Source organism: Columba livia, chromosome Z, assembly GCF_036013475.1.
Source record: "Columba livia isolate bColLiv1 breed racing homer chromosome Z, bColLiv1.pat.W.v2, whole genome shotgun sequence".
Lineage (NCBI taxonomy): Eukaryota > Metazoa > Chordata > Aves > Columbiformes > Columbidae > Columba > Columba livia.
The window spans coordinates 13,790,189-13,806,608 of record NC_088642.1 but is presented as its reverse complement, the minus strand read 5'-3'; the positions used below and the strand labels follow the sequence as shown (position 1 = coordinate 13,806,608).

At 41.1% G+C, this 16,420-nt stretch overlaps 1 long non-coding RNA gene across 1 annotated transcript; it reads right to left on the bottom strand.

The window, feature by feature from the left end:
* Window positions 1–1,288: 1,288 nt before the first annotated feature.
* LOC135577435 (uncharacterized) lies at window positions 1,289–15,650 on the bottom strand. Its single transcript, XR_010469230.1, has 3 exons — window positions 15,513–15,650; window positions 6,292–6,373; window positions 1,289–1,424 (listed from the first exon to the last, which is right to left on the bottom strand). It is a non-coding gene; the product is annotated as an uncharacterized LOC135577435 (long non-coding RNA).
* Window positions 15,651–16,420: the final 770 nt, after the last annotated feature.

Below are 16,420 nucleotides of genomic sequence, written 5' to 3'. Positions count from 1 at the left end.
TATCCCACCTAGGGCACTGGACATCAGCCTAGGACAAGCTCTGTATTCCACATACCACCACTCCTCATGGTTGGGCATCTTAAACATATTGGAAAAATAATGTTTTCATACCATAATGTAAGATCTTAGAGAGAGCGTAAGGAGTGTCATTCCTTCAGTGATGGAACTTTCCTAGCTACAGTGACATACAAAGGTCTGGTTTTGGTCCTGCTGCAGAAGCAAGGTGCAAGGATGGGTAACTCCGGCTTTCTGAATTTACACTTAGGGAAGTTAAACTTTCAGGAGTTTTTCTAATTATAGGGTTGTTCTGGTAATACCAGACTTGTGGTTACTGAGACCCATGGATATCCAAGTTGGGGTACCAATGCAAAACAGTGTAACACGTATTCAGAATAGAAAAGTCCATCCTGCTTACTAAGTATGATGGGATATTTGTTTTTTATTCAGCAGTTTGGTAATGTGAGTAGCATGGGTCCAGAGTAGAAAATGTATTTAACCACAAGGTTCTTCTGATTGTTCTTTTATGTGCAGAGGTGGATGGATGAAGGTCACTGTGATCTTCTGGGCTTCTTTAAAAGCATACATATATAGTTTTAGCATTATTCTGTATTTCCATTACTCCTTGAAACCATTCTGAAGATGCAATCACTTTGATAAAATTATAGTTTGTAAAGTTCCTGACAGTTAGCATCTCAGACTGAAAATGATAGAGGGCATCTTTTCATTGTATCAGTATCACAGCAAGACAAATTTTAATTCTGTGAGCAAAACCTTTTACACAACAACGTGTTTCCTCAATGTTATCTTTTCTGATAGCTGGAACTAAGGTCACAGTGGTGGAGTTGAAGCAGAGCATCTTTTAATTACATGAAAGTTCACTGTAGCCAGTAGATGCCTGTTCTGTTTAAGAATACTAGCAAGTGCAGTACAGAATTCAGCAGGTATGCAATATGAATCAATTTCATATTTACTTGCAAAGCATCCATGAAAGAAATTTTGTCTTACAGATGTTGAACACAAAACAGAACTATGTTAGAAATACTTAAAATACGGTAAGCAGTTGGACTTAGGTAAACAGTGCTGATGGGGTCAATGACAAACTTGCAGCTGTCCTCCTAATACATCAAAAACATTAACTATTGTCATGGCTTCACCCGAGCTAGTAATAAAACCATGATAGCTGCTCGCTTACCCCCTCCCCAACCCCTAAGTAGTGGAGAGAATCAAAAGGGAAGGGAGAATCTTGGACTGAGATAAACACAGTTTAATAAAATAACAAAATAGAAATAGATAAACACAGTTTAATAAAATAACAAAATAGAAATAGAATATAAAATAAAAGATCATTAATGCAAGTCCTCATGACCCCATCCAACCCGAGCAACCTGTCCCAGGAAGCAGCACCTGGTCCCAAACAGCTGATCCTGGGGAAAGAAAAGAGGAAAAAAGGTAGAAAGGCCCAGAAGCCCCTGCAAAATGGCAGGATGGCCTAAGGCCAAACTAACGAAAGTTCCAAACAGAACTCCCCTGAACAGGTCTCCAAGAGCGAAGAGAAAGATACAAGAACCAGAGAGAGAGACCAGAAGATCCTCATTCTCGTAGAAAATGAACTGTGATGCTAATGGCATGGAGTATTCTCATTGATCAGTCTGGATGTCAGTCAAGCTCTGCCCCATCCCTGCCCCCCTTCCTCGCTGCCTCACACCCGTGGACAGAGTGCTCAGAACTGCCTTGGCTCTCAGACCATAGCAATTAAAAACATCAACTCCATGTTGGGGTGTTATCTCTTTTTCTCAAACTAAGTCCAAATAATGACCATGCTAGCTGTGAAAAAGAAACGTTTCTAACTGCATGACGAAAATTAACTCATTTTCAGTCAAACAAGCACAACTATTTATTTTATTACATCCACAGTATGTAAGGAATTTATCTTACTTACGTGTCATACACAACGGCCTCAGTAAACTTTAAGTAACTTGCTGAGGTGAAACATCTCCTAGAAATGTATTTTTTTTTTCTGCAGTATATTAATAAACTTTGTTTTGTAGAATAGCCAGCATAACAGCACTGGCTATCTATATCCTCAGTTGCAGAAGGTTTCTCATATGTTCGTATAGTTTGCTTGAACTCGTTGCTCTGTATTTGACCTACAGTATTTTGAGAAACAGCTCTTTTTGCAACGCTTGAACAGTTCCGACATTATCTTGCCTTCATTTGCCTTCTGCTATTCCTGATTCAGCAGGATGACATCTGTATTACCAGGTCTGATTCCAGCAGCAAACGCTTTGTAATACTGTGAGTCAGTCTCACGTTCTTTCATCTATCCGTGCTTCAAAGTGCAACTATCTGGTTCCATGAAACAGCAAAATACTGTTCTGTGTATTTGTCAGTTTCTGTCCATGCTGCTGAAATTTTCTATCCTATTACAATGTATAGTTGACACACAAAAAAAGTTGTTTTATGCCAGAAAAGCAGTATCATGTTTATCATTATTAGGGCACAAAGCACCAGCTGGCTTTCAATAGAGCATGCGAGCAGAACATTTTCTTTTCTTGGAATGCCCTTTGGCCTTACTAAGTTTTCAGACATTTGAATCCACCAGTAAAAATAATTTTTCTCTTACTCTGGCTTCACAAACATGATGTACGTGGGTCCAGATTAAGCAAGACATCTTTGATACTGTATTGCTGCAGAAATGGTGAATTCAGAATCCCAGTTTATTCCATAAGTATAAAGGAACAAGCAACAACACAGAATGGCTGCAGGTACAGGCAACAGCAGCAGCAGTGAGACACACAAAGAAAGATTTGTCTGTGACAAAGGTGAGGGTTTCTGACTCTTGTCTTGCCTGGCAGAGCATGAGGTGCGTGCTCGGTGGTAATACTGGCCCATTAGAGAAAGACAAAACTATGCGCTTCCTTGCAGGTCAGGGCATACTGGAATAGGCTTGCCAATGATAAGGCATAAATAATAGAAAAAATGGGGGTTTCATTCAGTTACATAAAGAAGAAAATAAATTAGACAAGGCCAAAATCAGCTTTCTGCAATAAATTGCAAATTTACTGTGCGGTTTTCTATACTTCTGGACTCAGTTTGTCTCTATTACCCAAAAAAGCACTTTCAGAAAATGTCTGATATACTCAGTTTTATACCTGCATTTTTTTTCCCTTAGAGTCCGTTAGGGAAACAGGAAGCATTCTCACTCATTATGTTTCTGCTTATTGTTTAAATAACATAAGTCTCTGAGCTGCCCTTTCAACCACATTTACGAAGTCTACAGATTGGGTGTTTGTTGTTGACACCCATTGGAAAATCCTCTAACAGCAGAAGTCATCAGAGCTGAGCTGAAATAAGGTGACACACAACAATTTATACACGTGGACGTCTGGCTTCTGTATTTTCTTAAGTACCTACAGAAGCCCAGGAGCTTCACATATCTGAGTGAAAGCTATTGGGATGCTGTAATACAAGCTATGTTTTATGAAAACATTCAAACACCTTGGGTTTTAAGAAGTTTACAGGTGGAATTTAAAACTGGAATTTAAAAAGTGTCAAGATTGCAGGATCTTTGGCTTTGCAAGATGTAGGAAAATTACAAGAACACTTCACTTCACACCTTCCTCCTGCACCTCTGTTGTGGGCACAAGAAAGAGTTTTGGAAGTAAAACATATTGGTTAAGAGCACCTACAGTGGGCATATGACTGCCAGGAATTATTAATTCATTTCACAGCTGGAAGTCACTGAGATACTGTACAGTTACCAGCCAAAACTGTGAACTCTGCTTTTATGAAAGGCATCCAGTCCAGGGTGCCTCATTTCTGGGACACTGTACCATGTAGCTGATTTTCTGAGCTGCCAGACAGCACAGAAAATCCGTGTGAAACAGCATCTGAAAATCAGTCCCTAAATTTCCAGAGACAATCATTCCAAAACTGAGTAAAATATAAAAAATTTGGCTATAACTATATATTTGTCTCTAAAATAGATGAAATAATCCCATCACATAAATGTTACTTCTTGGGCCCTCAGTCTTCCTGGCAAGCAATTCAGGAATCAGGTTGGCTAAGTTATCTCATGTGGTCCCCAGGAACAGATTTTAGTTCTCAGATGATTTATCAGTTATAGTCACTGCAGCATACAGAGGATATATCTCTATTTGTGCTCAGAATCAGAGAGACAGCAGTGCCTCATGCCATTCACAGGAAATTTTCTAAGTTATTGCATTGCCTAGTGGAACTAATTTAATTATTTAGCATTATCACACAATCTCAGAATGTCTGGGATTGGAAGTGACCTCAAATGATCATCTAGTCCAATGACCCTGCTGGAGCAGGAACACCCAGATGAGGTTACACAGGAATGTGTCCAGGCAGGTTTTGAATGTCTCCAGAGAAGGAGACTCCACAACCCCCCTGGGCAGCCTGTTCCAGTGTCTGTCACCCTCACTGAGAAGAAGTTTCTTCTCATATTTAAGTGGAACCTCTTGTGTTCCAGTTTGAACCCTTTATGCCTTGTCCTACCTCTGGTTGCCACTGAGAAGAGCCTGGCTCCATCCTTGTGACACTCGCCCTTTATATATTTGCAAACATTAATAAGGTCACCCTTCAGTCTCCTCTTCTCCAAGCTAAAGAGACCCAGCTCCCTCAGCCTTTCCTCATAAGGGAGGTGCTCCACTCCCTTCATCATCTTTGTTGCCCTGTGTTGGACTCCCTCCAGCAGTTCCCTGTCCTTCTGGAACTGAGGGGCCCAGAACTGGACACAATATTCCAGGTGTGGTCTCACCAGGGCAGAGTAGAGGGGAAGGAGAACCTCTCTGACCTACTAACCACCCCCCTTGTAATACACCTCAGGTATCATTGGCCTTCCTGGCCACAAGGTCACAGTGCTTGCTCATGGTCCTCCTGCTGTCCACCAAGACCCCCAGGTCCCTTTCCCCTATGCTGCTCTCTAATAGGTCATTCCCCAACTTATACTGGAACCTGGGGTTGTTCCTGCCCAGATGCAAGACTTTACACTTGCCCTTGTTATATTTCATTGAATTTTTCCCTGCCCAACTCTCCAGCCTGTCCAGGTCTCTGGATGGCAGCACAGCCTTCTGGCGTGTCAGTCACTCCTCCCAGCTTGGTGTCATCAGCAAACTTGCTGATAGTGCACTTTGTTACCTCATCCAAGTCATTGATGAATATATTGAATAATGCAGGCCCCAGTACCGACCCTTGAGGCACTCCACAAGGTACAGGCCTCCAACTGGACTCTGTCCCACTGACCACGACTCTCTGGCTTCTTTTCTTCAGCCAGTTCGCAGTCTACCTCACTACCCAATGGTCCAGACTGCGCTTCCTCAGTTTAGCTGTGAGGATGCTGTGGGAGACTGTGTCAAATGCGTTACTCAAGTCAAGGTAGACCACACCCACCGCTCTGCCATAATCCATCCATCTTGTTACTTCCTCATAAAAGGCTATGAGGTTGGTCAAGTATGACCTCCCTTTGGTGAATCCATGCTGACTGCCCCTAATGACCCTCTTATCCTTGATATGCCTTGAGATGGCACCAAGGATAAGTTGTAATTCTCTGTATGTTTCTATGTGTTTTTTAAGAATCTATTAATCAGGAGCATACTGGGCTATTTAGTAGGATATAATGGGTGTTCAAACAGCTGGGAAACACTCTCAGTATACCTATGAAACAGCTGATTTGTTGCTACCCTTACTCATTTCTCTGATTTGCCCTAATTCACATCAGGAATTGTGACTGCATCCAGGATAGGTAAACAGCTCTAATGAAGTAAACAACCAGTGATACAGTTTTCTTCTGACATGGAGAAACAGTTCTCACTTCCTCTTCCCATCACTCTGTTTTCATACATTTCCTTTCTGAACGTGCAAGTTTAAGGAGAGAAATATTAAGAAACCAAATGGAAGACCAGCACAGTATGACTCTAACTTGCAGCTTCCAGACGTAAATGTCCAGACTAATTAAATGAGCAGTCTTGCTCAAAACACACACTAATGGCCTGAGTCACTATTTATAAGACTGACCTTGAATATTTATAAGACAAAAACCACATGTGTAAATTATTCCCTGCAGCTAACAAAAGAAGACCAAGCATTTATGCAAGCAAAATGTTAAAACATGCATGGTATTCTCACTGGCAAATTGAGTACTGTGTTACACCTCCTGCTAAACGATAGGGAAGGAACAGGACCAAGCAGAACACAATGGGGGATGGGAGGGGGAAAGTCACACCTGGCTTTATATGTGAACACAAGGGAAAAGAAACATACACTGACCTGCCATCCTGGGGCTACAGAAAACATCCGACTGCTGAAGTTCACTTTGGGAAGAACACAGCTTACTCTTTGAACATCCAGTCTGAGGGAGAAGAGACAGCACAGCAAGTCCTATATCACTTATAAGTCTTGTATACAACACACTTCTCACACAGGAATAATCAAAGCCATACTGGGATATTGCTGCTTATTGCTGCTATTTTTGCAGTATGCAAACTCCTCCTGTGACCAGGACATTTCTAGGTATGTCATCAGGATTTGGCAAGCGTTCTTTGGACAAACATTGTTGGGAAAAACATCACTACTATCTACATCCCTGTGACTTATAGGAGACAGAAATGACTAATTATATAGGTAGTTCATTAAATAACTGACATGGGAAGTCCTGACTTGGTTCAGGAAGTTGTACATCCACTCTGACCGTAAGAGACAGAAATGTAAAAGAACAGCATAAATACAAAGAGAATGTTAGTGAAATAAACGGGACTTTGAATTGAATACTAATTGCTAGGAAAGATTCTCCTGCAGTAGAGGGTGACTGATTATATTTAGCCAATAGGTAAAAAATAGACTGTGGGTAGATTAAATAGTGCTACAGCAGTGAGATATTTAAAACAATCTGTCAATGGAAGAATACTTCTTTGCTCCACTCTCTGGAGGTCAGAGAACATTTTTAGGCACCCCTGCTTAGGAAGAAAACAATAAAAGCTAGTTACTAGTACAGGGCCTGATTCAGAGAGGTTCTTAGCAGGTACTTAAAACATTCTACAGAGACTGGAGCACAGTCATTTTAGGAGTAGGCAGGAACAAGTGCTAACTATAATCAGGTATGAAGCAAGACAATTAAGTGAAAACATATGGCTCTTAAAATGAATGAAAAGTTAAAGAGCAAGCTTGGTTTCATAGGAAGAAAAGCTAGCTTCATCCATATGGCTACAATTGCACAAGCAAGGATTTGAATTTCTTTTCTCCAACTTAACGTTTCAGTGCTATTTTCTGCTGATATGTAATGGGAAGTGGAACAAGATGATCACCAGAAACCTTTTCCAGTGTAAGTTATACTGCAGTGCTGTGACTGGTCTGCAAGGAAAAAAAAAAAAAACAACCCAAGACATAAGTGTCACTAACATGGTTACGAATAAATGTAAAATAAACAAAAAATCCAAAACAGGTTTTGGTAATGCAAGTATGACAAGGCACCACACTTTTTCCATTACATTCTTTAAGGTAGCAAACTGCTTTGTCTGGATACTCAAAGCAAACAAAGGTACTTGGCAACTCGAGGGAGAAATGCCTTGCAGCCTGACCAGCTCTGCTCATGCAAAGGTGCATAATGTGTAAACTTTCAGGCCTAAAATTTGTCATGCCGATGTTTCCATCTGCATGGCTGACCATAGAGAGCTGCATTAGGGCTAGAGGCACCACAGTTTCTTTTCTAAAATCAAGCATAAACTTTTTTTAGTATATTGTGAGGCATTTTTCAATGCTTTCATTTGCTATGGCTTACAAATTTAAAATCCTTCCAAAGGGTAGTAAAAGTGCAGCAGAGCAGATTCTGTGGTCTGAATTTCCCCTGAAAGTACTTAACCACTAGAGCAATTTTGTATAAAGATGTATCATCCTTTCTCCATCACAGTTCTCTTTTTCTGTCATTCTGATGTGAGAACTGATAAAGCTTCAAACATAAAGAAGAAGTTCTCAACAGTGTCTCTGCCTTCTATTTCTCTTTTTTTTTCCTCCGTTCCCTTTACACCTCGCCAAGTGATGATATTATAGAGAAGGAGAATGAGAAGTTTCTCAAACTATTTTGCTAAGGTTTAACCACACACCATTTTTTTAATTACCTGAAGTTGTGAGCCAATTCTCTTTCCTGTTCTAACAAGTTATGCTGGACTCTCTAGCTCCAGTTCTGCAGCACATGGTGCCTGAAAGGAGTGCAGGACTACTCTTTCTAAAGGTTAAACCAGCAACAAGAAGAGTTATAATTAAAATCCTGCCATATAGAGCAAGATCCATTTGCTGCCATAAAGCTGAAAGAAGTGCTACAGCATTTGTAAGTAGTTACAGATGGAGTAACTACCAGGGAGCTGCTACCTGGGAATTCACACTGCACTCTCTCAGTTGTTCCAAATGTTACTGTTAATTTACCTTTTCCATTATTCTTTTCTAAAATTTCCCATCAACACTGGTGCTTCCAAGACTCCTGCTACAAGATATGTTCCTTAAAGTAGACGCGGTAGTTTCTTGCATGGTAGTTAGGTGGAATTACCTAGCACAGGCAAGACTGGAGGTGGGTGATTTTCTGTTTTATTTTGATGTTTTAATTTCTGCTGGATATGGCAGAGGTCCTAGTCTCTCTACAAGCATCTTGCAAAAATCAATGGGACTGAGACCTCACAAACTTCCCTTAACTGTGCAGAAAGTGACAACAAGGACTAGCTCAGGACTTAGAAAACTGGACATGAAAAGCACATGTCACAAACTACCTTGACTACAAAGCCTGGACTAAGAAGACAGTTTCTTTTTTGGAGTAGGTGCCAGAGGGGATGCAGGGGCAGGTTGCTGCAAGCACACATCTCTTTGGGCCTCCAGGAACAACAAGCCCCAGCTATTTCAGACAAACAGTCACGTTGCCTGTCCAAAGATACCATCAACCCAACCATCAACCCAAGCAGATAAGTCAGAGCTTTGCATTTTACAGAAGTGAGCATACTTTTTTTCTTCTGCCTCGTTCCCGCAGCAGGCAGTGGGCATGACTTGCACATAGAGCTCTGACTATTTGCTAAGAAAGTTAGGACTGCTGGTAGCATGGTGTCAGTCCACACCATCATCCGCTTTGATACTGTATATGAAAAGAAGATGTCCTCTTAAATTACTCCAAAGACAGTAAGAAACATTAAGACCATTGCGCCAATAGCCTGTTCTTACTGATATGGTAAAGCAAAGCTCATTTGAGATCTGTATTTTGTTTTATTCTGGCAAATTATCAAGTTTCAGAAGACAAATGCTGGCAGTATGTGAAATTAAAAGACTATACATATGAGCTCCCTGTGAAAATTTCGTACCAGCATCTCAAGTCAAAATACCAGGAGGTATGTGATGTCCAAAGAAACCAGAGAAGTAGCAATAATTCTGGGTCTAAATGGAGAATCTAGCAATTCAATATTTGTATCAGAGGCTGAGGACACCAGTCCCGTCTAGAACAACCTAGGTAGCAACACAATGTTGATCTTATCCTTTTCAATCTTCAATTTTACAACATGAATCAGACAAGCTGGGGAAAATGAATGAAATGTGCTACAGTTCTACCATACAGTATCTGACAGCTTTCTTGAACTAACTTCAACTCCGCACACCCCAAAAGGATTTTGGACGTTTGATGTTAGCAATGTTTACAACCAAAAGAGAATAATGTTTGACCACGTAACACTGGTCCTGCAAAGAACTGGTAAAAAATGATTCATACTTGTTCAGGAAGTCTGCCAGTCATTGCTGATGGGGTTCCCGAGGCCACCTTGCTCTTATTATACCATGCCTAGCTAAATTGTGTCATTTCCAGAACAAAGGGTGGAATTAGCCAGACTAGCTATCACCTTGCCTATTTGTACAGCACATGATTGTCATAAGATTTGGAAATGCATACTGCTATGCTCTGGATAGCAAAGGGGCAGCAGAGAGGACAGGTGAGTCCAGAACTTTTGTTGTAACTCATAAACCTGACACTCCAAGTGTGGGGACCAGGCAACCCCCCAGCTGGGTGATCACTGTCTTCAGTATAGAAGAAATTAAAAAAAAGCCTTGTCCATACTAAAGTGTAGAAGCTGACTACTAAGACAGCTACATGGTGGCATGCTCAGAGTTTGAGATCTTCATGTCAATTTGTTTCATGTCATTTGTCAAAATGTCCAAGAATAGAGATTTTACATCCTCTCTGGGCAATCTGTTCCAGGCTTTTAGCACCCTCACAGTAACTTTTTTTTTATCCTAATACCTGATCAAAATGCCCTGTATTTCAACTTGTGTCCATTACCCCCTGTACTATCATCATACATCTCTGAGAATAGTCTAGCTCCATCTTTTCTATGTTCTCTGATCAGTTTGCTGTAGACAGGAATAAGGATTTCCCTGAGCCTTCTCTTCTTAAGTCTGAGCAAACCCATTTCCCTCAGCCTCTCTTCTCCTGACCAGCTTGGTGGCAAAAAGGCAAAGTATCCCAGTCTTTTCCCTGTCACTCGTCACTAATTCCCCTGCCTCGTTGATCAGTAGGCCCACATTCTCCTTAACCTTTCTTTTGCTGCCAATGTACATCCTTCAGCTCCCTTGCAAGTTTCAACTTCAGCTAAGATTTGTCTTTCCTGACTCCATTTCCACAAGCGTGGGCAACATCTTTGCACTCCCCCCCGGTAGCCTACCCCTGTTTCCACCTTCTGTGTGCATGATTTTTTGTTTGAGCTCAGCCAGGAGTTCATCCATGCTAGCCTTTTGCTAGCTTGCTTGACTTTCTGCACACAGAGATAGATCACTCCTGTGCTCTGAGGATGTTGTCCTCAAAAATCAACCAGGCCTTCAAGGTCCCTTTCCTTACAGGAAAGTTTCCTACAGGATTCTGCAATCAGGTCCCTGAACAAGCCAACACCTGCTCTTCTGGATGTATCTTACTTCTCTCAGGATCTTAAACTCCACAAGTCTCACTGTTGCTGTTGCAAAGGTTGCCCTCGCCCTTCACGCTATCCACCAGTTGTTGTTTGCTTGCAAGTTGCAGGTCCAGCAGAACACCTTCCTTCACCAGCTCATCAGTCACAAGCATCAAAATATTATCTTATAAATACCATGATATTAAAAAATATGCTCTGGAAATCCCCTGGATCAGTTGTGCCCAGCCACACTGCCCTTCCAGTAGGGTGATTAAAGTCACTGGTGAGTACTAGGATCTGTGACTAAGACTTTCTCCAGCTGCCTAAAGAATGCTTCACCTGCTCCTCTTTATCAGATGGGATGTGGCAGATACCCAGTGTAGCATCTCCTGTGGTGGTCTGTCCTCTCATCCTTACCCACAAGCTTGGTACTGGCTCATCATCTATCCCAAGGCAAAGCTCCATGCACATGACACCTTTAAACAGAGCTCCATCTCTGCCATCCCTACACTCCCCATCTTTCCTGCATCCCTCCATTGCAGCACTCCAGTCACAAGAGCCATGATGCTAATGAGGTCTTAGCTCTGCAGCTGTACATAGAGGCTGCTCCTGCTTGTTTCTCATGCTACATGGATTTGCGCAGAGGAATTTGGGATGGGTCTAAAGTTGTACTTCTTTTACAGGGGAAGTGTGAGAGCCTTCTCCATAATGCTGTCTCCCAGACACATCTGCTCTGCCTTCTCAGTTTCCTTCAGCTTATCATAACCCTCACTAGCATACCTCATGTAAAAAGCCTCTAGTCTAGGTTAGGAAGCCTGTTTACAAAGATACCCGTGTCACACTTAGTCAAGCATACCCCATCCCAGCCCCATGCCAGCTCAGTAGCCCTCACCATGACTGTGGTCACAGAAGCCAAAACCCTGCACGTGACACCAGCCATACAGCCAAGCCACGACACCCTGGCTGAGCCCACCTCTGCTCAGGCCTTTCCCTCTCTCACTGACAGGATTGAGGAGACACCACCTGGCACCTCTTGCCCTTCACTGTCATCCCCAGTGCCCAGTGCACTCCAGGTTACTTTGAGCAGCACTGCTGCTGCCCACATGGAAGATCAGCAAGGGGTAAGAGTCCAAAAGATCAACAAGCCTAGGCAGCAACTCCACAACTTCTAGACTGATTGTCAGATTGGTACCTTCACCCTCCAGACGAAGCATTCTCCTGTAACTATCACACTGCTTTACTCTTCATGCAGACACCAGGTTCAGGCTGAGATGGCTCTGTACCCATGTCTGACTTGTGCAGATGGTCCTTAACTCAACCTCCCTCTGGTACCAGTGCTCCTTCATGTATTTTGAATTGCTGCATGGCACAGGGACTTGGGAGCTCGCCTTACCTGACAGTATACATATGGGTTTGTAGTTACTTAGAGCATCAGTACTTGCAAAAAAACAGCATCTGTGCTTGGGGAGGTAAAGTCAGAATACCTCCGTTTTCACTGCAGGTGCTGCTGAGTTATTAGGAGGTCCAGACAACTGCACAGAGCAAAGACACACCAAGAGCTCCTGAAGGTCTCCAGCCAACTATCTTCAATAGCACAAGTAAAGGTACATATGGAAATAGCACTATATTTCCCATTATAAAACATGGGACCAGTAGCAGTACTAGTTTTAAGTCTTTCTAGTGCCTCTCACACCTGAATTTATCAATCAGAGGAAAATAAGGTGACCTTAAAAGTAGCCAGGAAGTGTGGTAGAAAATCAGACATTTGCTGAGTTCTAAACTCTGTTCATAAGCACCAGGAAAAAAAGAAGTAGAGGAGGAAGGGAGTGTATGAGCAACATCTACTTCTGATACACTTGCTAAGTAGCATGTGGCACCACCACAGTGTGTAAGCAATCACAACAGATATAGCTTTAAAACAAACAAACAAGTCTCTGCTTATTTTGTAATAATTTTTTCTTAGAAGGATGCAACCTGAAACAACCCTGAGGAAAAAACAAAACAAAACAACACAACATATTGATCTCCCTACTTTCTATCGTGCTGCAAAGCTCTAACAAGTCTTCATTTCAAAAGTTATTTAAACTTGGGTAAAAGGTTCACTAAATACGCCAAAACTTGTCTTGAGGCCTGGAAGCACCCCTGAGCTCCCCTGCAATGACTAAGCCTTTCACCCTCATTTTTATATTTTTGAAGCAGAAAATTAACACGGGAGAAGCACAGAGGAAATGAGACTTCCTTACCAAGACTCAAGATGCTTCATGGAAAGGAGTATGAAGAAGAAGAGGTATTAACCCATGGAGAAAAGCAGAAGCATCTATAGCAGAAGAATATCAGCCATCTGAAGACTACACTATCCAGATCCCATGTGAATATAAAGATGGTTTTACAAATAAAGTTGGAAAAGGTACCCAATTATCTCTTAAATATAGAGCAGGTACAGCAAAGTAAGCCTTTATAATTGTAGTTGTTCTACTAGAAGTAACATGATGTACTAGAAGTAATATCACCAGCCTGCCTCCCAGGTCATTGATTAATATTTCTACAGAATACTGCAAAAACTGTCTTGTGATCATTGGCAAGGATGACTTGTTTCAGCAAATGCAGTAAGTTTTGTATGAAATGCTGTAAATCTCTAGGTTGCAGTCTATGCTAACCACCAACGATTTGAGGCTGCTGACTAATGCCTGGATTTTCCATTTTAAGATGGTGTGCATTGAACATAGCGCAAACCACTAACTCTGCCATGCCTTTACTTAACTGATACTACAGGTACAACTTATCCCTGGAAATCACATTGGTAGGAAAGCACGATCAAGAAACGCCACCTACTGTCTCCTGGATCACTGTTCCAAAAAGCTGCTGGAGCACAAGGACATCTACAAAACTCACGTTTAATTTTATTGCAGGAAGAATATTTGAATATGAATATGATAAACAGCCTTCCATATAACAGTACCCAAGTCTCTTTCAGTGAAACCTAGAAAAAAATCCAGCAGTTCTCTCTGAAATGCAAATGCCTTGTTGTTTCCAGATTGTTCAAACAAAATCAAAAATCTATTAATTGAATTTCAGACTGTTGGCTTCTCCTTAATTTCAAGGTTCATCCTTGGCTAAAACTCCATATGAGTGAAGTAGAATTACTCACTCCACCAGCTGCAATAACCTAATGCACAATGTGCTCTCTGAGGCTGTTTCCAGGAGGTGCTATCTAGTAACTCAGCCCTTGACATTCCAGCCACTCTGACCCAGCAAAACCTGTAAGTATTTGCTTGACTTTAGACAGGTGTGGTTTCCTGATCTTGGGTGCTGGGAAACCAGGAGCAAATGACACCTAAATACACCAAACTAAGCATATGGCTAAAGATCCTGCTGCACAAAAGAAGAGTGCTCAGGACCTCGATGCACCAAAAGGTAAATTTGTAAACGTGCATTCAAATCCAAGCTTTCCTGATTAAAAAGCCTCTGTGCAACCTGTATGAAACAAATTAGACTTTGTTTTAAATCAAATGTGTAAATATTAGAAGTTGCTCTTTTCTCCTACGTTTTTTCCTACAGGAAAATGTTTGACCAGTCTTCCACGACACTTCCAGAACAATCTTCAATATGTTAATGTTTAATTGACCGAATTTTTTCTGTGATTCTTTGAACCTACCCTTTAATCCTTCTTGAGTCTCTGCTTTCTTTTTCTGTTGAGGTGTTGCTAGTTATTTAAGTGCATCCCCCTTCTCTCTCTAGACAAATAAATGATGTTTCTTTAAAACAAATTATCAACTTAACAGTTCACTTAGGTAAATCAGCCTCAAGACAAGTAGCCACAAGAACGAAGCATGGAAAACATCAGGTCTATTGGCAGTGAATTGTAATACAAGTTATCATTACTTCACTTGCAGGTAGGATATGGCCTCAGTCAGGAACCTAAACAAGTCAGATTAAATCAAACAAACATGTGCATCTCAGTCCTACGATGAACCAACTTCTTGCAATTAAAGTTTGAGAGTGCCAAATAAGGAAATTAAACAGAACTGACTTCATATATTTGCTATGTAACAGGTGAATTGGGTCAAACTATATTCTATTGTCTGTAAAACCCTAGTTTGACATCAAAGAGTTGTCCTGATAGTAACAATTGAAGAGCAGTTTACTCCCTTAAAGTTTATGAAACTAATCCTTGCCACACTGCAAGCAGCCTTTACAAATCCTTTACCAAATTTATTTGTGGATAAAAGATCGGGAGTTACTCGAGGGTCCATTTTGTATAGTAAGTATTAAAATGAATTTACAACTGAGGGAAAATAGTTAAAAATGTGTACTCCAGAATTGTGTGTGGAATAACATTCCACATCATATTACAGAACAAGTAATTACCTGTGGTTTTAGACTAATGTATGTAGCAATTTAGCCTATCCAACCACTCATAAAAAGTGTGCACACTTTCCACAAAAATGTGATACAAAATTATTTTTCACTTACACTTGTATGAAATTCCATCCAGTGCATAACAGTTTTGTGCATTTTGATATTAATAAGACACACTGGTGGCAGAAATGAGTTACAGTGTTAAAGCCTCAGAAGAAAACCCCTGACCTGCTCTAGCCATGCTTGCTTTGATGGCTGAAGATGTGTTTCTGCTTGGATGGGCTCTTGTTTCTTCACAGCATACAATGGCTTCAACAAAGTTTCATATAGCATGCATAGATCCATCCGCAGAAAGAATCCTTTGAGTTCTGAGATTTGCTTGAGACGGGGAGAGACAAAGTAAAAACACAAAAGAAGTGAAAGGAGAGATAAGGTAATGCAAGTCAGAGAGTACCAACCTGGGCTCCATCTTTTCTTGTGCTCACAGGACTGCTAAGTTCTGTATCAACAGGCCCATCACTCATATGCCATCACCATCACCCATCACCCAAATAAACCAAAAGTACCTGAGTGCCAGCTAACATACAACTGTTTCCAATTCCTTCCTTTCCAGATGGTGAATGAGATTTTTGGATATGCAGGACTCATAGTTACAAACACCTTTTTACTACTCAAACCAAGGACATTTGGCCTGGAGTCATTAAAGCTGGGTCAACGTGAAGCTTCTTTGTACTGGTATAAGTGAATTATGCAGATGATATGTAACTGTAGTCTAAAAAAGTGATTGTACTTGCTCTATGAAACCCTTTAAGGACTTTGTTTCAAATTTGTATCAATGTCTGCTTATCCTGGGAGGGTTAATATCAGAAAACTTGAAGGAAGCAATATGTGGGGCCACTCACTCTGAGACTCTGACTTTTGTTCAGGAATCTCCTTCAAGCAAGAAAACAACCAGTTGGTTACCATGCAACTTCCATGATGTCATTTTATATGAAAAAACATATCAATATATTGATTCTGAAGAGAAAGATAATAAAGGCAACCAAAGATGCCTGCCTTCCTCTGATTCTCTTGAGATGTAGAGAATTTGAATAAACAGTTAAAGCAAGTCCACACTCTTTTATCTATTCTTTGGA